The following is a 25,861-nucleotide window of genomic DNA, read 5'->3' as shown; positions in this document are numbered from 1 at the left end:
GGCGGCGCTTGCTGCCGGGGGCTCTCCGGGCCATTTCCGAGGTTGCCTCCCGGTAGCCTTGACCGTGAAACCCGAGTCCGAGGCGCTTGACCCGAATTTCCGAGGCACCCGCGGCAGCCCCGGAGCGTCACCGAGCCCCGATTGAAACCCGAGCCCTGTCACTAATGGCATTAAGAGGAGCCGGGGGGTGCGCCGTGCCTCCGCGGGCAGCGGCCCTCCGAGCGCCGCAGGGGATGCCCCGGGGTGCCGGGGGGGGGACCGGGACGGCTCCGGGGCCGCCCGCGCCTGGGGCCGGGCCGGGCCGGGCCGAGCCGTGGGGGCGTCCGGCTGCGCTGCCCGGTCCAGCCCGGCTCGGCTCGGCTCGGCTCGGCCCGGGGGGCCCGCAGCCGGTCCCCTGCTGGCGTGGGGGAGTTGGGGCTGGGGAGCCGGCAGCGGAGATTTACGATGCGGGAGGACAGAGCGTGAAAGCGGTATATCATCATCAGGTTGGGCTGAAAGAAAGAAAACATATCTCCAACAAAAAGCGGGGCTTCGCAATTCAGCTGCGTTGTTAGGACAACGCAAACTATCCTTGAAATGATTAGTTCCACTTCAAAGGCATTTACATTCAACAGGGGCAGACGCAGCCTCTTTTTATGTCGCCAGAGGAGGAGGAAAAAAAAAAATAATAATAATAAAAAAAAAAAAGGCGAGGAGGAGGTGGGGAGGTTTTGTGCTAAGGAGAGTCATATGTTTGCTTCTTCTATTTATTTTTCCTCATTCAGGGGACACTTGTGTAAAATAAACAGAGCACTCGCAGCCGCAGCGCTCCGGGACCGCTGGCCGGGGAGGTGGCGAGGGGCGGCCCTGGGGCTGTGCTCGGATCCCCCCCTCCTGACCCTTCCGAATGGGAAGCAAAAAGACAACAGTTAAAAAAAAAAAAAAGGAAAGAAAAAATCCCTGACCTCAAGAGCTGTCCTTCTTGGGACATCTGTTATTAACTTGAGGAAGTGTGACATACATTTAGTTAGATGACAAAGGCTCAGGGTATCCTGACACAGTTTGGGAAAGATTTGAAGACTGAGGTGTCCCCACACCGCTCTGGAAGTGGATCCCGTGTGATGGCATGGGCTGGGAAGAAACTTTTGTATCTCAAATCATGCACCTAAACCGCTTTCCGGAGTCCTTTGCGTGGGGAAAACCAACCAAGGTTGGTCTGTTCCAGGTTACCCTGAGCTGTACAGGACTGAACGTGAAGGAGGAAAAAGGTAATGGGATTAGCCCAGAAAGGTTTGCCGTACCCTTACCACTTTACCAAAGCCTAACTCATCTTCCCTGATCAATTCTTACATCGAAATGAACCCAGCCTTCTCCCCTGTATCAAAGCGTGGCACTTATTTTAACTTCCAGATTCCTTAAAGCTAGTGTTCCCATCATTCACTGCTGGAAATCGAAAGGCAGGCATACAAAATTAAAATGCAAACAGTGAAGCCTATGTAGAGTTATCTGTGCTGAATGCAGGAATTCCACCTCGCTGGAAACGTGTTGCACCAGCGTGCGCGTGTGTGTATGGGAGCAGGGGCCTTTGCTCTCCCCCTCTGTTCCTATTGCCTGTTTTCTTACTGATGGTTTGCAGCTCATCATTCAATTAGACCTCAAAATTCTGTAGAAGAAAATTGAAATTGTAAAGGATCCCGGGCAACAGTTTTCTAAAATATTTTGTCTGCCACAGCTCTCTCAACACATATGAACTGAATTACTCTCAATACTGGTGCTGATCAAAAATCATTCTTTCGAGTTGCTTTTGTGGGGAGGTTAACACTTTACACATTTGGAACCTAACAACTCTATCTGTTTTTTGTTGTTGTTGTTGTTTTGTTGTTGTTTTTTGTTTTGTTTTTTACATTTTTAAAGGTGCTGTGAACACTTTATTGCCTGCACCCACAAACTGTCTGCTTTATCCCTGTTTGAAAGCCAGAGATGGTGATGGCCCCCAGCTTTATGAAATAAATATCAGTGTGCAAGTTACCGTTTGGAAATGAAGCCCTTATTCCAGCTAAGCTGGAGCTGGAGTCAAGGTTTAACTGCTCAGTGATCCTTGTTTTATGTTACGAACGTGTATGTGATTCATCCCTGATCAAGCCAAGAAGTTTCCTTCTGTTTTGTTTTTTTTTAATTCCTTTTTTTTTTCCTCTCTCTCTCTTTTTTTTTTTTTTTTTTCATGGACCTTTTCCTCATCCGGAAAAGGACTGGATTTGTTGGCCTTCACTTTCTGTTACTTTCAGCTAGTTCTTGGTTGTCTCAAATATTTTGTTTGCTGTGGAGAGCTTTGGCCCAAGGAGGACCAGTCTGATGCTGGGTCTCATTTAGATGGTGCAGGTTGAGAATTTGTGCGCTGCAGCAACCAGCAAGTAGAGCTCAGAGAGGGACCTTGCTGTGAAATCAGCTCCGGCAGTACTGTTGGTAATTATAGGAAATGCAACCAAAAGGGAGAAAATAGCATGGGAAATAAAGCAGTGATTTTTTAAAATTTATTTTAGAGAGAGAAAGCCAAAGAGTGGGTAATCCAGAAAAAAGAAAAAAAAGTAAATAAAACTAGAAAAATCTCTGTAGGAAGAATAAAGTGTTGAAGATAGCCAGGAACTAGAGAGGCAGATGGGGCTGCGGGAGAAGCGGGCTGAGGGCACCAGGGCTAGGAGACAGAGCTGGGAGAGCAGTGAGCTGGAGACATTTGATCCAGTTGTGTTATTTTTCATTCCTAGAGATAAAGAAATGTTTTCAGTCAGAAAAAATGCATTTTTATTGAATTCCCTGAAAGTTCATACTTAAAAAATCTGTTTTCCATTTCTGTCTTTTTTTTGTTTTATGAAACACTAGAAATACGAGAGCTTTTCAAATATCCTTGAGAACGCTGGGAGTTTCACAGTTGTTCTATCATTTACTCCATCATTTATAGGGGCGTTATTGAGAAGTTAAAGCCAATGTGTGTTTGAGCTCCACATCATCTTCTTTCTGGTGAGGCTGCGGTGGGCCATCTGGGGTCATTTGGCTGCATGAGGGAGGGGAGCATCTCCCGTGGCACTCCCTGGTCTGATGGGGTGCTTGTAAAAGGAGAAGCATGAAAGCGGAGAAGGATTTTGAGGCTTCTTTGGGGGGCTGGGGATCTATGCTGGTCCCTAAGCTGCTGTTAACTGGGACCAGTTCTCAGTTTCTCAGGTGGATGCTGGTGGCTGTGCCACGGTCCAAGGTGCGCTTGTGGGAATGGGGAGGATGTTTGTTGGTGAGAAATACAGCAAGTTTCACCAGGACCCTCTGCAAATCCACTGATTGCAGACACCCTAGCAATGGTGCAAAACTTGGGTCAGCAGGAAAATCCTATCTGGTCTGGGGACTTAAACCTGGCGCCCTGCACCCAGCACGGCAGGATTCTTGCCCAGAGCAGGCAAAGGGATCGTGGACAAGTGCAGCAGAGAGGGGCCATGGTGGAAGGGAGCGTCCAGGTGAGGCCCGCGCCTCCCCATGGGGTCTCTGCCCCCCTCGTTATCCCGTTGTCTTCCCCTTGCTCTGATTTTTGTGTGAGTGTGTGTCTCCCTCCCCTCCTCCTTGTCTGTGCGTCTCCTCTCCCATTCTGTCTCGCTCCACCCCTCCGTCTCTCTCCTCTGTCTGCCCCACACCCTTTTGTCCTGCTCGGCTGCTCGGCATCGCTTTTGTGTGCTAATAGCAGCCAACTGCGACGGGCTCAAAGGATCCCAACCGCTGCATCCCCCCCCCAAGCTTTTAATTCAGCTGCTGAGGACCAGCGTGGCTTCTCTGTCCAGAGCCATGCGGCAGGGCTGGTGTGTGGCTCTGGGGTTCTCCATATGTCCCCTCTCGCTGGGCCAGCATCTTGGCCGTGACTGCCATGCCAGGAGGAGATGGTCCTAATGGTCCATCCACCGTGCCCTCTGTTAGCTCGGGGAGCCCATGGGGATGGGGGCAGTGAGGCAAAAAAAAGCTGCGGCGAGACCCTGCAGGCTGCTTCGGGCCACACTGGGGCTTTTTGGAGGTGCTGGCACCTGTTGGGAAGGGCGCAGGGGAAGGACTTGCACCTCCATGGGGATGTGGGTGTTCACCGCCCCTTCAGCCACTCAGCCTCCTCGGTCTGGGCAGGGCGGGCATCGTGGTGGGACGTGGCCAGGCCGCGTGGTGACAACTGCTCCGTGTTGGGCTTCCCACCAGGTGTAAGCGGTGGTGGCGGTCCCTGGGGGCAGGGGGGGGACTCAGCGGGCACAAAAGCAGCAGGTGGAGACATCACCCCCAGGAACAGTCGTGTGTCTGCCCCGCGGCTCCGTCCCCATCTTTGACGTTTCTTATTTCGGATTACATTCATCTTAAACGTTCAGGGAAATAGTTTCCCGTGGGAGCCTCTCCTTGGAGTATATTGAATTTGCTGTTTCTTGTAGGACAGAACTGGTGGCCCAGTGCTCAGGGTGTGATGGGACAGGTGACGAGTGCTCCCTTCCTGCTGGCCATGAGCTGGTGGCTGTGCTTCAGCACGGCTCATCGAACGCTTTGGTCTTAAAAAAGGCACCAGGTGACAATATGTGCCGATGGCTCATTCCCACCCCATCCTTCGCTCGTCCCATCCCTGGTGCTGGTGCAGTGGAGGTGGCTTTGCCAAGGGCTCCTGCAAACTGCTGCTCCTGCAGGAAGCAGTCCCTGCCCCTCTCCCCGCGGTGACAGCACGCCACATGCTTTATTGCTCCTCTCCCTCATGGGAGGCCTCCAGTTGCTCTCGGGAGCTGCCACACTCAGCTGAGCACCCTCGGGGGCCCGCAGGATCGCCACGCGTGGGTGGTTTCACCCCTCAGTGAGCGGGCACAGGGAGTAGGGCTGCGGTTTGCGTGGCAGCGTTGTCTCGGCTGGGAAAAAGCGGCTGCAGTTTGGGGTCTCATTTGTTTTTCTAAAAGCCGTGCTCGCTGCCCCGGTTTTGTCCTAGGAGGCTCCAGGCTGCGTCCGTGTGTCTGTGCTGCATCCATGTGTCTGTACGGAGCCTCTGCCTCCGAGCCCAGGGACAAACTCAATGTGAGGGTGCCACGTGTCAGCCAGGCCGCCCCAAGGCCTTCAGCGCTGCCTTGTGAGGTAGGTGGCAAGGGGCGGCGTAGCCTGCCTCTGATAAATGCAAGAGAGAAACCGGTAGCAGAAAATGCTAAGGAGGCTGAAAAAAAGCAGCCCGTTATCAGAATAATCCCTGTAAAAAAAATAAAGGTGCATCCATTCCGAAAGGAAAATCTGGAAATTTGAGTGGGATTTCTCTGTAGCCGCACAGTGCTCTGAGACTGCATAGGGTTGTTTGTGAGTGGTCCATGGCCTACAACTACAGCGAAGAATTAAACAGGGCAAGAATGTGAGTTCATTTTGCCTAATTGCTCGTCCTTCTCAAGGTTTGTTTGAAATAGTTTTCCCTGACACCGTGTTTTCTTCCCTCTGAAGAGAACAACTCAAAAAAAAAAAAAGCAGAAATAGGATTAGTAAATGCTAACGAGGAGTTAAATGAAGTATTTAAATTGCATGCTCATGGGTCTCATTTGTACACCTGGAGTAAAAATAAAAGTAAATCCATATATGTATGCATACATACAGACACTGATCTACAGGCTGACAGAGAGCTTGTCCATGTGAGTGAATGCTTGCACATACAGGTATGTGGAGAGAAGGAAGACAGAAATCCACCTAGGCGCTGTTGTAGCTTTCTTTTGCAGACGGGTCAGTGATGCACACCACAGGTTCCTTTTTATGCAAAAAAAATAAAATAAAATAAGCCCCCTTAAAAAATACCATGAGCTGAAGGTGAGGCAGTGCAAATGCTACGAGCTCGAAGAGGTTTGCAGCCCCCCGAGGAGGAGCGGTGCGCGGGTCCCGCAGCACGCTGACCTTTTGTGTGAGCGGCTCACCCTGGCACCGCGTCAGCCTGCGTGACCTTCTGGAGCACGCGGGACTTGCCATGTCCTGGAGAGAAATCCAGTCCCCATATCAGGAGCGCTTGCTTTTCCAGAGATCACACCCCACCACCGCTGCCTGTTAAGAATGTAAAAGCCTGTTTTTATTAATCTAGTACAGCCTTCTCCGTATTAAAAAATAGTTGTGCCATTAATAATGAATTTGTCATGTTTCTATGTCAGCTCCAATTTGTGTTACGCCCCAGCTGGCAGGCTTTGTCAGTCGGCGTGGTGCGTGCTGGCAGAGCTCTGCCCTGGCACCTCGGCATCGGGACCCAGTGCTGTGCCCGCAGCTCCTTTGGACATGCAGGCACAGCCTGCCCGGGGCTCCGTCCGGGCAGCCTGCCAGGAAAGCACCCCCCTCCCTAATGCCATAGGTAACGGGAAGCCAGCTCAAGTAGCAAACATGATCTGAAAGGTATTTTCTGTTACTTGAAATGCTAAAAAGAATCAGGATGGAAAATACATGGATTTTTAAATGTGAAGACCTACTAAAGCTGTTTTTCAATCTGAATCGTTTACCTGGCAAAGAAGTTGAGCACGGGTGTCACTGGGTAATTGATAAGGCAGTTACTTAAGCATCCCTGAGTAAATCTGCTTTTCCTCCACTGAGGTCAGATTTGAATTTGAAGTGATGGAGCGCAGGGAATTGCATCAAATGCCTGCTGTGGCCATCACCATCACCTGACAGCAGCAGTTCTGGCAGTGGGAATGGTGAGCTCCAGCCTCAAAATGAACCCACCCATCACTTGGTCCTTCCTAGAGCAGGTCTGATAGAGGTCTGCCAGCAGTGGCAAGCCTTGGGATTCACCAGGCTCCCCAGGTCTGCGTGTGTCCGGGGGCACTGCCCGCAATGCAGGCAGGCTCCAGGGAATCTCAGGGTTTGCTCTGAGAAACGGCACATGCTTCTGGTGTTGCCACCTCCTCTGGTCATGGGGTATTTCTCACCATGGTATATTTCAGTCTGGTTTCTTGAGGAGATGTGGCTCTCACTTCTGTCTGTCCCTGTCCTACAGCTGATCCCAGGACTAATTGATATTACTCTTGAAACCACAAGTCAGGCCTTACAACATTGTGGGAATAGGTTTAAAAAATAAAAAAAAAGACTTTTATATCTGTCAAAGGCAGGACCTTTAGACCACTTGTTTCCGAGCTTTCCTTCCCATGGCTATAGGAGTTGAAAACACACTTTTGCTTTCAAATGAATGCCGAGTTTCTCACATAGGAGAGGGATGCAGGGCAGGGAGCTTGGCCCCTTGAGTGCTGCCCTCTTTGGGGTGGTTCCCACACTTCCCTAGCCTGAACACAGACCCCCAGCACATGGGCTTTGATTTTCTCCAGTGCCTTCAAACCCCTGGGGTAGAAACATGAGAGAATAAAAGAAGGGTGATGGAAAAACGTGTTCCCAGGTAATTCCCACCCTACATGGAGGGAAGGTGCCTCTTAGTGTGGGAGTGGCAGCCGAGCTGTGTGCTCCTTGCTGGGTGCATCTGTTAGCGCGGGTGGGCGCTAGTCCCTGCGCACAGCGAGAGCACAGCAGCATACGAGGTGCCATTAACCAGACATTACAGACAAGCTCAGTACAAGATGGGGAAAACACTTGAAAGTGACAGTGTAAATATATACTGAGGGCGTTTATCAAGATGTAGCAGACAAGGGTTTTGAAGGGAACTTCTGTTATTGGGAGCGTTGGTGGAGTTTTTTTCTCATCTGTCATTGCTTGCTTTCTTTTCAAAGTTCCCAATCAAAACACCTGCTTATCCGGAGAAGAGCCTGATGAATGCAGCGCATCGTCAGGGGCGCATCAGTGGGCAATGCTGACTGGGTGCTGTGCCTCTCGACTGCCCCTGTGCTGTGGTGGGGAGCCCTGCCGTGAATCAGAGCCTGATGGGTTACAGCCTCACCGGGCAGCTTCAGCCCTTGGCCACTGCTTTTTGCAGCAGAGGATTTGCTCTGCACAGAGCCAAGCAGGGGGACAATGCTAGTGATGTGTGGATGCTGCTCCTTGCCCTGGCAGGGTGGGGATGGGGGACAAACCCCCTGGGAAAGGCAGCGATGAAATCTTCAGAGCTGTCATTTCTGCATCTTTGAAAGCACTACATCCCTTCTGTAATGCATCCACACAGGAGTTCGTTTTTTACAGTCTTACAATTAAGCTTTTTGAGATTTTCTGCTTTGCCTGTGCTATGTGCAATTACATTACCGCTCATGCCAGTGTTTATATCTTTTGCTCTCACACTACACCGTTGTACTATCTTTTTTCTTTTAAGATCCTGACGTCTACCTGACAGCAAGCACGGGGGCTGAGGCAACAGCTGCGCTGCTGAACACCCGCCCCACGAGGTCAGGCAGCAGCAAAACTTCCCCTGGCTTTTAAAGAAAAGGAAGAGGAGCTCAGTGAGATGTAATTGTTCTCAAGTGTTTTCTCGTGCATGTGTGCCCATGTGCTGAACCAGGGGTGCCAGCCAAGTCACTCTTGGGAAGTTCAACATAAGACAGGACAATTTAGAGTTACTTGAGACCAGCATCATCAAAGGGCTACAGGACTGGGTATGAGTACTAGGCAGGAAAATGTTATTCTGAACTGCTAACCTGGGCCTGAGATGGAAGTGTGGCTGAGGTGTCTCCGGGCTGCACCATGCACCCGTACTCACAACATGTTTGCTTTACCCTTGCTCGTTGTGCAGGAGTTATGGCCACACTGAGAAGATCCTGGCAGCGATGCCTGCTGCACCTCTGAGGTCAAAGGATATGAAAGGCAAAAGCTGGAGAATTTAGTTAGAGTTAGATCAACTGTTAAGTGACACCTGGGTGCTTTTTAGCAATCCGTGACAAAGAGATTTGCAAAGGTCAATAAGGTAACAAAAGATTTTTCTTGGATAATGATTTTAAAGTTATCTTTGCAGAAAAAAAAATGTATAAAATACGTGTATGTCTGCACGCGCATATGCATTCACCAAAAGCCCAAAGCCTCCTATAATTTTCTGGAGAAATATAAATGCAATGGTTGATCTTTCTTTTTAACTGAATTGAATATTAGCATTTCGGTCTGACTTTTCCATCTGTGTCCTGCAAACGATTAGACAGAAAACCTTCTCTGAATGTGAAGTGACCGAGTTTAATGAATATGTTGAGTCTAATAAATGAGTGACATTTTATTTTTAAAACGTGTGTTTTTCAAGAGCTTACACCGAAACACTCAGAAATTCTTATTAACCTATCTTTCTAATGACTGTATGATTGCTATTTTATAGGAAATGCCAGTTGAATATTATGTTTCTTTTTTCACCAAATATGACTCCTAGGCACCCACGGAAGTTTAATGAGAATATAGAGAAGTAAATACAGGTAGGAATTGGCCCCCAAGCAGCAGTTTTCTGAAATAAAAGGTAAAGAAGGCTCTGAGAATCAGTGCAAGGTCCTGCTTTAAAATTCAGTCCTTGTCCTAGTGATTGACTGCACTAAATCGATCCTGCCAGTGACGGCTGGCTTTTAAAATATATATTTATGATTAGTTTAATTCATGGAGCCTTTTTCCTCTGAATTGATTTGATGAAATGAACTAGGCAAATAATAAATTTTTCACTGGAATGAATCTGCTTAATCAATTTAGACAATCAGTTTGTTCTTTGCTTAATAACATCTGCAAAAAGGAAACAAAGTCTTTCATTAACAAGGATGGCCAGACATTCATAATGAGAGGTGGCATCTAACATCAGGTAATGTCTTCCATAGGAAAATAAAACAGGATTAAACATCTGGTGCGAGTACCTGGCTCCAAAATGCCCCTCCTGCTACTCAGTGTGGGACTCAGCATTCATTTTTCCCCTGGCATGAGTCCCATTGACATCTGTGGACATTTTGCCGGGGCAGGAGTTCATGACAGGGACATCAGTCCGGATCCAAACCTGCCTAAAAACCATGGAGGTTTTCCATCTGCTGTCAGTGGGAACTCAGCAAATAACGCCGAGAACAAACGTGGTATTGAAACACTGCAGCAGATGCATTCAATAAACTTCTCTCACTTTCATTTGCTTTTCAGAGCAGGGGTTTAATATGGAGCATTATTAAATAACTATGCCCTTACACCAGGCTGCGAAGTAGAAGCTTGTCTGAGAAGCCTGGGAGTTTGAGGTGTCTGTACAGAGAAAACAAACACTGCTAGCCAGAGAGTGATTATGCTTGTACTGCAGTGCAGAGCACTGCTTGGTCTAGTAATTGTAAAGACATTATTTCCTAATGTTTTATTTTCACTCTGTTCTAGATTTTATGTTGATTTTAATTATACCTCTTAGGAATAATATCTGGTAAACCAATTTTGGTGAATGGCAATGAAAAAGCATTATCCACTGACGGTAATTACACATATTTCTTAGTCCCCAGATAAAATAGTTTTACTTAAACCCCACTACAGAATTTATACACTCTTTTTTTATGGACTCTGCCAGTGGAGTTTCAGATAATAGAAATCTCAAACACTAATCTCCACATCCCAGATGGCCATCTCCAGGAGCAGCATAAACTGTTTCCCCCAACAAATTTCCTTTTGCAGCCTTGTCAGAAAAACACAGTGAGCCAAAGCAAAGACATTCAATGTTTTCCCTCATGGTTCCTATTAATTTAATAACTTAGGGGTTGATCCTTCTGCCTTTGAGATCGGAGGGATTTTGTTTTGCCACTGAGTTTTCCCCCTCTGATCACTCTCCCAGGGTGCTGTCTAGGCATTTGGCAATGCTGCTCAATATACAGGAGAAGTTTATTCATCCCTTCTTACTTCCAGTGTGATACTCTACAGACACTTTGGCCTCTCTTTATTAAACTAAACGTCCTACTTAATAAACTGAATGCTCCAAAGCATTATTTCTAACATTTTGCTGTAAAATACTTTAACACAGTAGCATCTTTTTCCCCCAAGTCATCATAGCATTTGGAAGCAGAAGCCCAGCCTGAGCAATTGTTTTCACCTGCGGGTGATGCCTAACAACTGATAACCTCCTCCTGGGATGGAGGAATATCCCTCCTGGGATGGAGAGCAGAATACAGCAAACCTACAGTATATACAAATCAGACTAGTTCAAAAGTGTAAGTCGAGAAATATTTTGTCCCAGTCTCTGGCAGAAATAAATAACGAATTTTAAGTGTTCTGTGCACTGAAGAGAGAGTATATGCTTTCATTTTAAAGGTAATCTATGCTGTTGGGAAGAATTGTTGTTAGCTAATACACTGCTTCATTTTAACTTTAAAAATTAAGAGCTATTTACAATAATCCTTTTTTTTTGTATAGAGTATTGAAATATTATTTAAACTTAAAGCTGAATACAGAGCAGGATTGTATGTGAGCAGAAATTAATTTCATCTTGTTGCTGGTCCCTCATTAAGCATGGTGGTCGTGGGTTTGTCCTGGTCCTGTTGCGGTGCTCAGGCTCTGTTGTAAGGTAAACTCACTGTGCGTGTGCACGTGTGTGTTTTGAGGCGTGCTGTGCTCCCCAGAAAGCAGCTCTGATCTCCCACTGACACCAGCGGGCAGGAGAAACGTGCAAATTCAAGAAAAATGCAAACTCTTGTGTCTGATCTGCCCATAGGTAAGTGCCCTCCCTGGAAGCCCCGTGCTTGCCTGGCTTCTTGCCATCCTCCAGCAGTGTGCACTGACATGTCCACGTGTTCCAGCGGAAAATTGGTGCGATGTGGGATGGGGGGGCTGGGAAGCCTGGTTAGGAGCAATTAAACGAACACTCTTGACTTTTCCAGTTTCTTATGAGAAATGCTCTGGTGGCTGACAAAAGGGACTAAGCCCTTTGCATGTCAAATGTGGGTGCAGTTGGTTGGTGGTGGTGCCTTTCAGTGAGCCAGTTGCCTCTTCTGTTAAGCACCAGAGCTGGGGCGTTCCTGTTTTGTGGGGGAAACGTTAAGTACTAACATGGGTAGTTTGTATCTTGGTAGATCGTGGCTGCAACATTAATGATCTGTTACTGTATTTCTTTTTTCTTCTTGTCCTTATGTTTTTCCTTTTGTGTGCCTGTGTGTGTTTTGTTTTGTTTAAGCACCCAGAAATCAAATATTAACCTGATTATGAATTCAGTGTTACATGTAAGGCGGGGAAGAGCTGCAGGTGGTGACTGACAACTGGCTCGTGTTTGATCTGGCAGTTTTCATCTATGCCACCATTTTATTCCTGCTGTGGGACTGCAGCAAAATGGTGGCTCACTTGTTTTGAGCCTCGGTGATGAATCGGGTGTGTAAAATCCCAGCTCCTGTGTGCCAGGGACTGCGCTTGCTCTGCAGAAGAGCAGGCTGAAAGATGTACCCTTGCTAATATGTGATATACAATAGGATCTCCTACTGGGGAGCTCCCCGTATTGGAGCGGGGAAGGAGCTACATAAATCCTCATCCCATGAGAAGAATTAAGGAATTTCATCGTCCAGTGAGTCGTCCCCCTCCTCCCCCTCCCCGTGTGTTCTTTGGGTAGGGGGGGGGAGATAATCTCTTCGGAGCATATGTACAGGAATGCCTTGCTGTGATGTATCTAAGGCAGCTAAGTGCCAGGATGGCTGCATGGCTTTGAGCAGTTCCAGTGTTTCCTCCTGTAGGCTCCAGGGTGAGCTTTACTTGAGGATTTTGCCTGGAAGAGCGTGGATGTGGAGGGAGCCTAGCACTCCTGGGGGTACCACTGAGCTGGCTGGCCCTGGTCCCGGTGGCCTTGAGAGCAGGAACCCCTTGGAGCTGATCAGGACCCCACTTTGGGAGACCCTTTCCTAGCAGAGACTGCTGCAGCTCCTCTGCTGACCCAGAAGTGTGTCAGCCCTTCACTGGCCATTCCTGAAGTTCCCAGAGAAGGTTACGGCAAGGCTTTGTGCTACCCAGCATGGAAGAGCTTTGGTCAGTGCTGGTTTCCTTGGCTGACCACAGTGAGTTCCGTCTGCCAGGCATCTCCCAGGGCTATCTCGATCATCTACCTGGGCCCTCCAGATAGATGGCCTCCAGGATGGATGTGGGGTGTTCATTTCCCCATCAGTGTCCTGCCACCTGAGGACATGGTGTTTGACCAATGCCTGAACCAGCAGTTGGCCTCTGGCAACCATGGAAAACATCTGCGTTACTTCTGAGAGGAACTACATTTGACTTGGTTTCACCACCCTCTTGAGCAGGTTAGGTCTAAAGGAGTTAGTTTCTGCCCTGGGGTGGGACAAGAGGTGCTGTACTGGGCCCTGCTTTAGCCAGCCTCCAACATGGAGCATGTCTGGGTCCACTCGTTAATTTACTGAGAATGGGCAGCACCTGAATAGGGTTGCCTTGGGGAGATGCTGGAAACCAACAGCTGATACTAACTTTGAGCTACTGGGAACCAAAAAAGGCAGATCATAAGAAAGTAGCATCAGTGGAGGCCAAAACGGGGACTAGCTGTGTTGGTGGATTCCTGTTAGACTGTCTCTGTGTTGTGCCACGGCCATCACTGGCCAAAAAAACCTTTCTGAATCAACTGAAGTGTCTCTCAAGGAACGTCTGATCCTTGTTGTGACCTGAGACAAGTAAAACTGCATGAGTCAGTAATGCCTGGAACCCACTGCATCCTGCCCAAGTACTTCTGTAGGAGTAGTTGCTCTGGATGTGTTGTATGTGTTCATTTATACAGCAAATTGGGTGGATTGTGGCATGGATTTGTCAGGCTTAGAAATCGCTTTCCACAACTCTGGGCTGACTGATATATTAGTAATCCATTGGGATTTCTTGTTCACTGGTAATTTAAAAATTTTTTATTTTGTGTGTGTGCTGGAATGAGCTTCAGAACAAAACCTACTTCAACAAGGATTTTTTTTTTTTCTGGTCTCAAGTTTTCTTCATCCTTCAGCCTCACAGTTGTGCTTAAAACTGTTGTGTATCGATAAGAGTTTCCTTCCACCCATAATTTACTCTCTCCTTCTGTTCCCTGCTGTAAACAAGCCATTAAAAATGTGTTTATGACATCACAGTTGGTGACCATGGAAATGACTTTGATGTTAGGAAGACAAATATAGCATCGTGATTTCACGGCAGGATCAAGGCTGGAGAAGACCCTTGTTCAAATGGCGGGTAATTAACAAAGGTGGTGGAGGGGAAGCTTGGAAAAACCTGAAGAGCCAATTGACTGAATATGATACATTTTAAAGTTTTCCCCCAGTGTGTGTGTGGGGGGGGGGGTTGGGGGGGGGACTCTTTCAAATGGAAAATCGTGGTGCTCTGGGTGTACTATTTTAAATAAAGGCTTATAGGATAAACACAAAATTAGGGGGGAGAAAGCTTCAGAATAAGAATTTTTTATACAAAAAAAAAAAAAAAAGAAAATCCAGCAGGCATCTTTCAAGCTAGGGTTGTCTGTGTTTAAAGGGGGCTTGGAGCATCAGCACCAGGCTAGACCACGGGGCCAGCCTCCAGGTCACACCAGTAACGAAGTCCTGCAGGTTTGAAGTGTGAATGGATGGGACTGAGATCTTTGTCTTGTAAAATCCACATCCCTTGCTGTGTTATCTTCCCTGCCATACCTGCCAGTAGCCAGGCTCCTTGAAGGAGCTGGGGAAGACAAGTATGGCAGTGAGACAAAAGTCTTTGGTCCAGATTTCACTGCAACTCCAAGTCATTGTCAATACTTTAGGTTGTATCTGTCATTTGCACAGACTGTTGAAAATAAGCTATTCTTTTCACATACGTTTTATTAAATTCTTAGCATCACACACTTCAGAGGCAGCAGGATCAATCCTGCTAAGAAAGTATTAACAGAATCTTTCTGGGCTCACTTTTTGAGCAGTTGTTCCAACACATGTAATTATGAATAAAATAGTCTCTGAAAAGACCTCCCCAGATTCAGGAAGAGATCAGAACAATAGGATAGAGATTAAAAAAGATGGTTCTTCTCAGCTAATTGTTTTTAATAAAATGGTAAAAGTGAAGAAAACACCAGGAAACTGTAATTAGGATGATAATGCTTTGTTCTAGAGAAATATGTGCCCTGTTGCCTATCTTATTACAGAGCAAGAAAGGGAGTGAAGTGGAAGGAAGGGAGAAGTGGGGATGAATGGGGATTGTTAAATACCGGACTGGAAAGGCCAATAATCTGCTGTGGAAGTTAAAGCCAATGTAAAAACCTACAGCAGGGCTGCCCTGAGTGCTGCCCAGCCGGTCCTCACTGTGCTGGGGCTGGTGGGTCGTGGAGGCCACCGTATGTCCCAGCTAGGAGCATGGTTACAGATGCTGCCTGGGGATTTCCAGTGCTGCTGCTGTTGAAGTCCATCCTGCCTCCTGAGGAAGGGAACCTGTGACATTTGGGTGTCTTTACGCTCTTCACAGCCCATTTTGCCTGCTGCTGAATACCTGGCCCAGCAGGTAGAGTGGAAGGTGCAGCACCAGTGCCACCTCCCTTGGCTCTGTGTGACCTTGTGCCCTTTCCACCCCTTAAAACAATCCTGCTCATGTTGCCATAGAGCTTCAATAACTGCTTATAGGAAGTAGGCTATGCACCCAAATTTGCTGCTTTCTTGGCTTTGAGCAACATGTGGACAGATTGGGCTAGCTGTTTGTGACAGTAGGGGGCTGCTGTCAGGTTTCTCCACAAATCACTAGGGATTTGGCATTTTGTTTATGAGCATTTTTGGTGTGTGATTTACTCTTCAAGCCACCAGGAAATGATTTTGCTTGTGAACCAGATACCGGTGTTTTGACGTTGCCCTATTTACAGAGATTTGGGGCCAGTTAGTGCAGGGAGTCTGTCGCAGTTGTTCACGCGTGCTCTTGTGGCTGCTTTCTGCCTTCTGTGAACTTGCTTGTGAATGAAAACTGACCCATGTGCAGACACCAGAAAACTTTTCCGGACTAGTGTTTTGCAGCATTAACCCTCCTTTAACCCCTTCACACTCTGCTTCGGGGTCTGAAACCTGTGGGTTTGGGTAGGCAGGGAAGGATGACTGTTGCAATGTGGATCTGAGGCACGTGGGTCCCTGGTAGTGCCACAGCCTTTCTGCAGGCTGGTGCCTTGCTGGGTGACACAATTCTCTTTTCTCCACTCTGGGGCTGGTAGCAGACCCTGCTATAGAGCCTAGCAATTCCCATAACATGTGTCTGTTTGCAGCACTCACCTGTTGGATGAAGACTGGAAGTTCAAATTGTTTTTATTATGATTATTATTTTAAAGCAGCATAAAGGCATAGGGAGCAAAAGCTGAGTTGCTGGAGAGGACAGGAAAGGTTTAAAAATATTTGGAGTTTCTTTTTGTTATACGTATGTCCAGTGCACAGGTATCATGTTGGAGGGGGGGAAGCTTTTCTTGTACAGCAGCCCCCGCTGTATCTCCTGTAGCAAGGCAGGAAGGACTAAGTTTTATACCTACGAAATCAGTCAGGTAAACCAGGAAATAGCATCTTACCAAAATGAATAAAGAATGAATCCTTTCAGTCTCTTCAAAAGAAGCAAGAAAAATCAGAAACTCAGAGCATTTCAGAACATTCCTGGGTCTTATTTAGCAGCTGGCACAGAGTAACAGAGAAGTGCACAGAGTCATTATTGCTTATTTGGGGTATTTCAGTTTTATTCTTCCTGATTCCAGATAGAAAATGATGCAGGTTTGCATTGTGGGAGAGGAAGAAAATTTCTGTTGTGGGGTTGCAGATGTGCACCTGAGTAGCCAAGCTGATTGGGAGCACTGGGGTCCCTGCCCTTGCTGGCAGACTTCCTCGACTGACTCATGTCAGTGCACGAAACCCTCTGTCCTCTGCCAGCAAAGCAATCACGATTTCAGAGATATTGTTTGAACGCATCCGTCGGAGGACAGGCAGAGACCACCAACGCTCTAGCCCCAAACAAGCTTTTTTCAAAGGGAAAAATGTTGGTGGATTCTCACCACGGTGATTATAGGGGATTATTCTAGGATTCTCAGAAGTATCTGAAAACCAATCTTTCTAAGTTATTTCTGAATAGCTATTGAATGGATAATTTCCATACCCATTATCAAAATGATGTGCTGGTGGTAAAATTCAGCTGTATTGTATTTGATCAGTAATTGGTGAAATGTTTTCCTAGGGTTAAAAGTAGCGTCGGCAACAGCTCTGTGTAGGGATTTACAAGGTGTTTAGATACATTTTTATGTATTCAGGGGCTTTATGCTACCCAAATACTTTGATGGTGTGGAGAAAGCTAACGGGATTTATCTGAATATTTAAAGACAAACTGAAAAGACTTTTACCTTCCAAGACCCAAGTTCAGAGTTGCATCACTTCTGTTAGCTGCTGGTGACACAACCAACATTTAAAACAACACACAGTGGTATTTAAAACAACATACAGTGATAAAGTTTTGGCAGTTAATGGTTCGCAGGTCTGGAGAATAGGGCAGAAATCAATGTAAATGTACTAGGGCAATTACCAAAGAAAACGACAATGATACAGCCAAAAACTTTCCTTGTTTTAGATTGTTTCTCTCTGTTTATGGCAGTAAAAATTAAGATTATGCCGTGTCTTGGATTTCATCTCAGACCGTGTGACATAATTTGGTAAAATGTCCCCCAGTTTTTCAGCTGAAACAAAGAGAAGATTAAGGCTGGGAAAGAGTTAAAAAATGAGATTTGTAAGGGAGAACCACCAGCACACACACAAGTAATCTACGGTTAAATGTGAACTGAAAAGGAGAACTGCCACGTAACCCCAGGTTTCCATCTCAGCGTGTGACAAGCATGTGGCAGATACGAGTGCAGGGACAGGCAGTGCGCTGGCCCGAGCTTCTACCATGTTTCCGTGTTGTAGTAGCTGGGGTAAAAAGCCACCTTCCAAAATCATCTCTCCTGCTTTTGGATCCAATGCGGCGGGTTTGTGCTGGCGTCTGAAGTTATGACGTGTCACCGTGAGGACTGAAGCGTGGCCGGGAGCTTCGGGGCATGCCACAGTCTCCACCTGAGGCATGGCCACAGGTCTAGAAACTTAAAAGAAAGGAACTCGTATCTAGATCAATACTCAAATATTCCATTAAAATCTTCCTGATGGGAATTCATCTCAGGCGATATCTGAGTCTTTTGCTAAGGAAAGACCATCTGCAGGTGCTGTGCTTATAAACCCAGTCAGGGACAGCATGTTAAAAACAGAGATTACAATCAACTTACGAGTAACTACGTATAACTCAATGTTACGTGCTTTTTCCCACAATTTCCAGCCTGCTGTGTGTAAAAACAAAAGACAGCTATAAAACACAATTGTCACTGCCTGCTGACCAAAAAAAAAAAAGAGACAAGAAACCCCTCTGATTATTAAATCTGACACATTCTAGACAAATATTTAAATAATATTTGGTTTTAGGGCAGTCTGTCTGTCCTGGTGTCCCATGGCCTTCTGCAGGTGGCTTCTGGGTGGCTGAGCCCTTCTCCGGTGCTGCTGCTCACAGCATCCTCCAGGGTGTATCTGGGTCCTTTTGCAGCTGGAGGAGCTGATGCAAAAAACACAGTGACCTACCTGAGGCCAGAAAGTCGGTAGCTGAGGAAGGATTTGGAAGCTGATTGCTTAACTCTTGGTCTGATGAGCTGGGTCCAGAGCTGTCCTTTCTTTCTAAGCAGCGAGATAATTTAATCCTTTTAGAAATAACCAAATAAAAGGGAAGAAAAATACTATTTCAGTGTTGCTTGATGTAATATGTAGCACCTGTAGCCAAAGCAAGCAATGAGGTCAGATTTTATAGATCCGTAAATGTAGCTTACCTAATTTATCATCGCACTAGATGATATAAAACAAAGCTGTACATTAACTAGTGATTATTTTTTTAAATAATTTTGAAAGCAACACTGCATTATTCCATATTTCAGGTAAATTTGCTTAGAGTCAAAACGCTGTATCAGCAGAATATTTGTCTTCCTGTTCTGAGGCATTTTTAGTGGTTACCTTTCCCATAGAAAGCCTCACCAATTTCATCTTCAGTGGCCCTTTTATACCGCTCTGCTTTCACCCAGGGGATGGGGATCCTCATGGAGAGCCCCACTCTGGGGCCACACAGATCTGGCCCCAGCAGAAAAAGGTTGGGAAGGAGAGAAAAAAAAAATGCAACACATCCATCTTGGATGCCTTGAAACATGTCTAGCTGAGGAAGCTGCCAGGGGAAGCCATTTACATACACTCTCCTTGTCAGAAGAGCAAGCAGGCTGAAAAAGTTGGATGTGCGCAGTAAGTCAAAGCTGACCCGGGCAGCCTTGATTTACATAGCGCACACTTGGGACCTGCTCATTACCACAACATCCCCCTAATCATCACCTCCACATGATGGGCACATGGATGTGAATGTGCCCCGGGATCCTCAGCGCTTCATTTTCCTAGCAGCCTCCAGCCTAGCTCTTTTGCAGTTCTTGTGATATGACAGATGCACATATCATTGAAAGCAGGTCTTGCATGGCATTACACAATGTAAATCAATAATGTGAAAATACAGCCGTTAACACAATGTACAGTTTTGCCTATTACTACAATGCCCTGCTTGTTCCAAAGGAAAGCAATTTTATGCTCCACTGAAGCATGGTTTGCTTTGCCTTCAACTAGCGGCAAATGCCAGATACTGCAAAACGTTAGCGTTACGCAAGCAATGTCCTGGATTTATTTATACGTATCCATGCAAAGACTAATTTCCACAAGGGCTAGGGCTGGAGTGCAACACCGGGACAGAGTCCCTGTGGATGAGGGGCTGAACTGCTCTGACCCTGCGTTGCCAGCTCTGCTGCCTCCATCAGCACCCAGGTCCTCCTCCAGCAAAGCCGCGTGGCCCCGTGCAGCTCGGTGCATCTCGTCAGCTGAGATGTATGGAAACTGTAGCGTGAAGCCTCTAAACCCATAGTTATCGGTACGGGCCTCGCTGCCTGCTCCTGTTATTTTCAAGTCGGGCAGAAGTTAATTCCTTTTAGGTCAGGACACAAAAGGAAGAGCTGTAATGACAAAATGAGAGATCTGCCTGGGTTGTTTGGGTAGGAAGAAAAAGGAAAAGTGTCGCTGTTTAAAGGCAACCAACCCCTCCTGGCCCTCCCTGAAGGCCGAAGTTTGCTTCTGAGCAAGGCGGACTTGTAACCTTGGGGTAGAAATTTTACAGAAACGAAGACAGGAGAAAATCATGATTTTGAGGAGGAAAAAAACATAATTCCTGAGTTTACCAGCTCAGCGTACAGACACTACCACTTGCTCTCTGCAAACCATCCTCCATATGACACTCTGACCTGCCAGCATGGAGTGATGAATGCTGATTTTCCCTTCCCTTGAGCACAGCCAGGATGGCCATGGGGCAAGTGCCCAGGGACATGGCTGATGCTCCCACCGCACCTCCCATGTATCGTGACAGAGTTGTTTTTTGATGAGAAAAACAGATTTGCCAGACAGGTTGCTTAGAGGGAGTAGATTATTAAACGGCAAAAGGTGGTAGGAGCTGCTTTGGTTTTCTTGCTGCTTCTTGCTTTCCGGTAGTGTGCTTGAGGAAGTAAGGGAAAAAGGGTTTGAAACACGCCATGCTTCACTTTTGCTTTTTTTAGGTGGGAAGAACTGCTTTGTCGGTGGGATAACTGGCAGGAGTCCCCAACAGTTCTTGTTTTGCTGTTGTCCTACCTCTGCCAAAAGAGAGCAATTTGGCAGTCCCCAAAGGAAATTCTTAGTTTACGGTCATTTTGGGGCAGTTTCTGGATCTTGACTCACCCTTAAGTGGGATGGAAAGCACACTTGTACATGCCATTTTCTATCTGGATACTTCACATGCCCTTGCTGAGGATGGAGCAGGGCCAGTTGGCCAATCCCCTCTCCACCCCACGTCCTGCTGCCTTTGAAGCTTCTGAGTCTGGGCAGTGGCCCCAAATCCCCCATTCTCTGTCCTGGCAGTGTGGCGTGGGGCTGGCCCAAAAATGGGTTGTATTTTCTTATCTGGGCACTTGCTCAAGGTCCAGTCTGATGCTGTGCTCCTGCTCAAAGAGACTCTGGCAAACACCACAGGGTTTCATCCAGGAGAAACCAGGTGCTGTGTTCTTCTGAACCTTCTAGGTTTGGTCCAGGTTGCGAAGTGAAGCTGTCCCTCCATTCTTGTGGGCTCTTGTTCATTGAGAAGAAGCAGAAATGATCCCATCGGCTCTATTATTTCTATTATATGGCCTAGATTAATTTTGATTTTCTTTTGATTTCTTTTGTTGTGTTTATTTCAAGGGATTTCTGTCACTTCCCTTCTATACTTCAATACTTCAATGCATCTGGAAAACTTTGGTCAGGAATGATTGTGTGTGACTTGAAGAAAGTACGGTTTTTAAGACCTGAATTTGCTTTAAAATCCCCACTGCTTTTTTTTTTTTCCCCTCAAATCAGCACATCTCCAAGCTGAAGTTCATGCTGCCGACAACACTGTGTGTTATTAGAAATTACTGCCACAAGATCTTTCCTGCATCAGATTCCTCTCTCTCCCATTTCTTGCTATGAATATGAGATCTGCAGGGAATTGCCATGTGCTGAGTATTTGCATTATGGCCGGGGATGCTTTCAATATATGACTTCGGGGAGCTGAAGGAGACCTGTGGAGGAAATCCAAAATCCTCTGGAGAAAATTCCCCAAAGCCATAGACAAATATTTTCAAATGTGAATGGCGTTCAGCCACCTTGGCATTTCTCTTTAAATATGTTACTGCCATAGACAGCTAGACAGACAGACACTTATATACGGTTGACGTTAGAATGTAGCTTCTGCTGTCACCCGCAGACGGGCTGTGTGGATGGAATGATGATGCTCCTGGCCTGACTTTGGGGAGTTTCACATATTAGACAGTACTAAAAGAATTTTTAATTGGAGTCATTTCATGTTTTTTTTTTTTTTTATCATAAATGAGACAATGCGCCCGAACCCCTGTGGTTATTGTAGTCTCAATCAGCTGCCAAACAATATTATAGAAGTTATGATTGGATTAATGAAACGCTTGTAACAAAATTAAGATTGCAAGGAAATTATCCTATTGGGGGCTTTAATTTAAACTGGTGGGACAAAATTAGTCCTAAATTAGAGAAAACAACTAATTGTCTAGATATCGCTCAGTTGATAAATGCACCAGTAGGATCTCGCTCCCAGGGCATCACTGCTGTTTATACAGATTTTGAGGGAAAATACATTGGCAGCCTCATTCTGCTCCCTTTTGCTTTCTCCATCGGTTTTCTGGGCAGCCGTGGGCTGTCAGCTTCTGCTGCTGCTGAGATGGTGCTGAGCCCCATAGGTGCAGAGGGAAGGGAGGGTTTGGGGCAGCCCGGGGGCTTTCTTCAGGATCCTGAGGCTTCCACTGGGGTGATCCAGCACTGACACAGGCTTCCACTGCTGGGACACTTGATGAGGTGAGGATTCATCTCTGCCAACGGCCTCATGTCCCATCCAGCGCTTCTCGGTGCTGGGGATGGACTGGTCTAAGCCATGTTCTCCATTAGCATCTGCTTAACGTCCCATGCTGTGATTTTGGGAACTGGCAGAGTGCCGGCACCTTCCGTCAGCGTGGTCCCCTGCAAAGCAGAACCCCCGCCTGTGCCCTTAGCTGGGGGCATTCCCCGTCGCAGGGCACAAAAGGGTACCTGAAGCCCTGTGAGCCTCCGGGTGTAGGAGGGGACTGTTGGCAACAACACTACAGAAAGTGGTGGTTTGTGTTTTTGGCTGGAGTCAGCAACCAGTGATAGACTTGTGAATGCAGAGCCACAGCTGTGCCTTGTGCTGGGAAAGGGATATGTTCTCGGATAACAGTGTTTTGTCTGCATTTCACATTCAGTAGCAAAGCTCAGTTTTCCCTGCAGCTGCGAAACCCTGAGTTTGCCCTTTGATGGCCACAGAGCAGCCGGGTGCAAAAACCCCAGCTGGGGCCACAAGTGCTGCTCCCCACGCACCCCAGACACCCACCCGAGATGATTTCCACCACACTTTGTGCTGCTGCTCTGAACCTAGTAAGAACATCTTGCGGGCCGCGACACTGACTTATTTCCATGCAGCAAGGGCATTGGGAAGTGCCGGTTGGATGGGGTGGGTATTTCGGGTCCTGGTTGTATCCAGGGAGGGTGGGTGGGATGGAGGGAGGAGGAGGGGAGCCCTATGTCTGATGCAGGTAACTTGCAAATCTGAGTCACTTTGAGGCAGCGTTTGTTGTGACAGTAAAGTCTATTGGAAAACAAATGTTGATTCCCACGTACCTGGGGGATGCTGTACACGGTCAGGCTGAGGTTTCCCTCTGTTTCCAAGACCCCATTAGATCCCCCCATGTGCAGCCCAGTTGCCCCCAGCTGTTTGCTGCTGCGCCAGACTGAACCGTGCTACTGGCTGTCTAAGGGCAGAACTCGGTTTCCTCCAGAAATCTTGCCTCTTTAGGAAAACATTTCCATTGCTTGTGTCTGTCCTTGGCCCTCAAGTGGTAAATCCCAGGCAAATAAATCTGTATTTAAAGCAATAAATTCACTGCCTTTCCTCTGAGGCTTTATTTTCTCATTTAGTGACCTCTTGTTCCCCATGTCTTTGACACTTCTCCGATGTGCATTAAGCAAATATGCAATCATCCTTTCACTCTCCATCTTTGCTTTCATTATGATTTTTTACACTTCATTACATTTCCCTCTATAATTGCAACTCTTTGTTGTACCAAGTTTTGTGGCTCTTTCCTCTCTTCTCTCACTTCTTGTGTTTCTTTGTTATTCACGTTAGCTTTTCTTGACACTGTGTTCCTAGTACATTTTCTAGATGTCAAGCAAACTCTTAGGCCTAAACTCATTTATCTTTGAACACTTTCCATTTCCACTTCAGTGCCTTACCCCAATGAATTCCATCCAGAACTTCCTTTTCTTCTAAAATTGGCTGTGCTGCTTTTATTCAGTGTTCTTCCCTTTTTAGGCCTAATTATAAATCCGATTGTTAGCCCCTGAATGCTTCCACGAGCTCCATTCATTTTCGAGCGCGGTTCTGCCATAACTGCCGGGGGAAGTTGCGTGACTGCCCTTTCAAAATCCTAAGATGATCTATAGGAGAAAGAGAGATGTTATTTCTAACTTAAATTAAACCCTCACACAAGATCAGGCTGTTAGTCCCTGCGGTCTCCTTTCCTGTCCCCACAATTAGTTGCCCTAAGAAGGGGAAGGGGAGGACGCCCGGTGCTGGGGCTGATCGGCTTTTCCCAGCCCTGACGGAGTTGAGTGCACAGATCTGTTGAAATCCCACTGTTCCTGCCAAAGCAGCTCAAAGTGGCACAGGGCTCGTTCTCACAAACACACAAACCACCACTTCCCTTAGGAAATTTACCAGCTGCTTGAATGCATGTTAACTCTCCGCCCGGGCATCACTGAGCTGGTCGCTTGAAATTCAGCTTGGTGGCTGGGAAGAGGCTGGCCCCAGCTCCTGGGGGCTGCGTGGGGAAACCCCCCCTAAATGACGTGATGAGTTTGGAATTTGTTCTCTGGAGAGGTCTGGCAGTGTTTGCCTTTTGGTGTGTTCAGGTGTTCGGGATGCTTAGGTAGCTTTGTCTGGGCTGAATATTCTCAGGAAGGGAACACGCAGGGCTGGGAGCACAGTCTGAAATGGAGACCAGATAAGGACTTGCTCGTCCTGTGCAAATGTTGGCAGGGTTTGCTAAGCTCTCAAATGGACGATGCAGCACTTTTGTTTCTCCTCCAAAACTGCCCTTGGAGGGGTACGACAGCTAAGAGAATTGCTCTTGTCCACTTACTCACTGATTTAACCTGATTTCTTCCTGTTCTTGGAGTGTCTGGAAAAAACGTGAGTAATGCGTTGGCAAAGTTCATCCTTTGCTCTGAGTCGAGGAGGAGAATGTCAGTGTCTGTGCGGACCTGGGGCGCTGTCATTCCCAGCCAGCACACGGCTGCTCTGCTCTGCTCTCTCGGCATCGCTCGCTCCCGAAAGCTCACTGCTTCCTGGCCTGACTTCTTGTGACCTTTCCAACCGGTGCTCAAGCAATGTCAGCAACCCTAAATGATAAAGGATGATGGTCCTGCAGGAATGTGAGCAGTAGCAATGCACTCTGACGGGCGTATATACATGTGGCTGGGCATGGTGCACCAAGCACATCACTAAGCACCAGTGATTTCAAGTCCTCTCCCTGCCGTAGGATCGCTGCTGTGACTGTAGGCAAATAAACCCAAATGCGCTGCAAGGTTTGGGCAGTTTTTAAGAACTTCCTTAAGTCAAGCTGCTTGAAATGGTGGGATCCATTGTGAATTGATTGGTTTTGATGTGGCAACTGTCTCCAGGGTGTACAGGAGATATGTTGGGGTGTTTTAGCTTTTGTCTGAAATTTTTATTGTAGTTTGCGGAATCGTTGGTTGTCTGAAAGCTCTAGTATATTCCTGAGTGTGGTCAGGGTGTTTTGTCTCCTTTTAAAATAGCTGACGGGGGGGGGGGGGGGGTGGATAGAGAGATATCTTACAACAACTTCTCTGTATCAGACCAGTCAAAGGAGATGACCTGAAAAATTCAGCTATCATATTATGTATCATGTAAATAAGTACATCTTGCAATTTTGCTAAGCATCTACAGTCGGCTCTGTATGCTGGATGGCTATGACTGTATTATTATAGTCTGTCATTTCAATATGAATTCAGACACTATTTTAAGTGGATATTATTTAATAGTCCGGAAGAAGCCTTTGGAGTTGTTATTATCTCTCATGTAAATGGGCGCTAAAGCAATTTGAACAGGCCTATCACCTTCCTGATGGACTGTATGGCTCCCACGGAAAGGCCAAAGGTTTTGTATCACACCAGAGTTACCTGCCCTCTGGGACAAGGATGCTGGGGAACAGGAGTTGTGTGGATCCCTGGGTTGGCAAGCAGGGGACATGGGCTAGAGGGGATGCCAGGCTGCAGCAAGGACCAGTCGAGCTGCTGCTGGGCTGGGGCCACATGGCTGAGAATGCAAAGAAAGCTTG

The 25,861-nt window shown here is 47.1% G+C and overlaps 2 long non-coding RNA genes across 4 annotated transcripts in view; one reads left to right on the top strand and one right to left on the bottom strand.

Moving 5' to 3' along the window:
* Positions 1-10,122: 10,122 nt before the first annotated feature.
* LOC308176905 lies at positions 10,123-13,922 on the top strand. Of its 3 annotated transcripts, XR_013938727.1 has the most exons (4): positions 10,129-11,139; positions 11,242-11,539; positions 11,999-12,189; positions 12,288-13,922. It is a non-coding gene; the product is annotated as an uncharacterized lncRNA (long non-coding RNA). The 3 variants fall into 3 exon arrangements; XR_013938726.1 differs by having other exon boundaries at positions 10,123-11,139; positions 12,006-13,922; XR_013938728.1 differs by having other exon boundaries at positions 10,135-11,139; positions 11,999-13,922.
* LOC308176906 overlaps positions 13,722-25,861 on the bottom strand; it is a 26,297-nt gene continuing 14,157 nt past the window's right edge. Inside the window, exons 2-3 of the long non-coding RNA XR_013938729.1 lie at positions 18,420-18,535; positions 13,722-17,893 (exon numbers count right to left, since the gene is read on the bottom strand). This is a non-coding gene — a long non-coding RNA (uncharacterized lncRNA). The remainder of the gene's footprint in view (positions 17,894-18,419; positions 18,536-25,861) is intronic.

The sequence above is a fragment of the Anser brachyrhynchus genome (assembly GCF_964034855.1).
Source record: "Anser brachyrhynchus genome assembly, chromosome: 13".
Lineage (NCBI taxonomy): Eukaryota > Metazoa > Chordata > Aves > Anseriformes > Anatidae > Anser > Anser brachyrhynchus.
The sequence above is the reverse complement of the archived record's forward strand: the minus strand, read 5'-3'. Positions and strand labels throughout refer to the sequence as shown.